The sequence below is a fragment of the Corvus kubaryi genome, unplaced genomic scaffold, assembly GCF_017639235.1.
Source record: "Corvus kubaryi isolate FWS band 111438036 unplaced genomic scaffold, C.kubaryi_AGA036_p1.0 37300, whole genome shotgun sequence".
In the NCBI taxonomy this organism is placed as follows: Eukaryota; Metazoa; Chordata; class Aves; order Passeriformes; family Corvidae; genus Corvus; species Corvus kubaryi.
The window spans coordinates 873,214-875,106 of record NW_024581093.1 but is presented as its reverse complement, the minus strand read 5'-3'; positions in this window follow the sequence as shown (position 1 = coordinate 875,106).

The following is a 1,893-nucleotide window of genomic DNA, read 5'->3' as shown; positions in this document are numbered from 1 at the left end:
GCCACACACCATCCTGAGAGTGGATCCCATTCTCCTCTCTTCCCCCAGCAGGTTGTCGGAAATTCCTTTTTCACCAGGTACCATTAAACTTGCTGTTATTTTAAGCACCTGTTTTATGAGGAGCAGCATCCCACGTTGGTCAGAGGGGTGTCACACACAGGTGTTTGCCTCAGATCCCTACATCCCACCAAATGCCCCCCAAAGGAATAGCTGGCCAATAATTAATTGGCTAATGAACATGTAAACCGACTATAACTGTCTGAAACTACTGAGAAAGCAACAGAAGTGGACTGGAACTTCTTTTGTTCCCTGCCAAAATTTTTATATGCATTTAAGCAACTTCAGTTCTGGTGTTTTTCTTGGAAAGTTTGGGGGTTTCCATCCAAATTCTCCCTCCATGAAAAAAAAAAAACCGGGAGTCTGCAGTTGCCAAAAAATGCAGCACCTGGAGTGTGGGATTTTTAGGGAAAGAAACAATAAAGTCCCCTGATATATAATGAGCACAGTTCTTGCATTCACAAAGGACTCGGCATAGTTTGAAAAGACATTTTCTACTGGAAAGAAATGCTTCAGTGGGAAAATTTCCACCCACTCCAGTTGCATCTCTTCCCTCCAGCTCCGAGAGAGAGAGAGAGGAAGGTTTTCTTCCAGAGGAGGGTGGTGATGTGTTTCCATGGATGGACAAGAAAACGCATCGAGAGAGAAAAAAAACAACTGAGTGGGAAGACACAGCCTGAAAGTTCCCAGTGGGTGGGCAGTGAGGCAGGTACTGAGCACAGGCAGCCTTTCCAGAGGGGATGCACAGCCTGAATCCCGCGGGTTTCCATCACCAGCAGCTACCCAGTTTATTTTTTTTCCTCGGAGTCCTGGCCAGGCTGGGTCTGGCTCAAAACCACCACTCCAGTAACGCTGGTGGCGATGGCAGGGTGCAAATCCGAGCCGGTGCGTGGAGATTTTGGGGAAGAGCCGAGTTTTTCTCCATCGCCCAGATTTTGCTTTATAAGCACTTGTGAGCATCTTTTTAATTGTTCTCCAGCAGAGCTCCCCCTTTTATAGTGGTGTGTGAATCCCCCGGTGTAGGAACACAAATATATCGGTATTTGCAGGCAGACAGACCCGCACGCACATCCCGGTGCCGCAAAGATTCGGCACGTTCAGATCCAGGAGGATGCACCAGCAGGACCCCGCGTGCTCCGGAGGCACAACGCGAGCTGCCGCCGCTGCCTGGGGAGGATTCCAACATCTCCAGCAAAAATCCCAGGGAGAAAAAGCCCCAATATCTGCGGACCAGAGCGCTGAGGGCCTCCCGATGGATTAGGAGGAACTGGGAGGACCCCGATGGGATGCGCTGTGCTGGAGGGAGGGGACCGAGGCGCGCCGCAGCCCAGCTGGATCGGGACCCAGTCCGGAGCGCTGCCGTAAATCCCGAGCGCTGCCATCCAGCCCGGAGCGAGGCGACAGCGCGGCCTTTTCATGAATAAATAATCTGTGTTGCAGTTGTGGTGTGCCGGACCCGGCACGGAGCAGAGTCTGCCCGGAGACTCGGCGCTGGCGGCGCGGAACGAGGCGTTTGGCCCATTCCCGGTGTCCTCCCACCCACCCACCCACCCACCTGCCCACGGGGACCCCCGGCTCCGGCGGGGGATGCCGGCCCCTCTCCGCCCCGCAGGAGCCGTGGGCGAGCGGCGGCGGCGGCGGAGCGGGGGAGAGCCGGAGCGATAAATAAAAATGCGGGAGCATCCCGGGAGGCTGCGGGGGGCTGCGGCCCTGCCGGGCTGCGAGGCGAAGGCGACGCAGTTCCTGTCTCTTTAAATCCACCCTGAGCCCGGCGCCGGGAGCTGAGGCAGAGCAGAAAGCCCAGGATCCTGCTCATTAATAAGCGGGATTTATCCC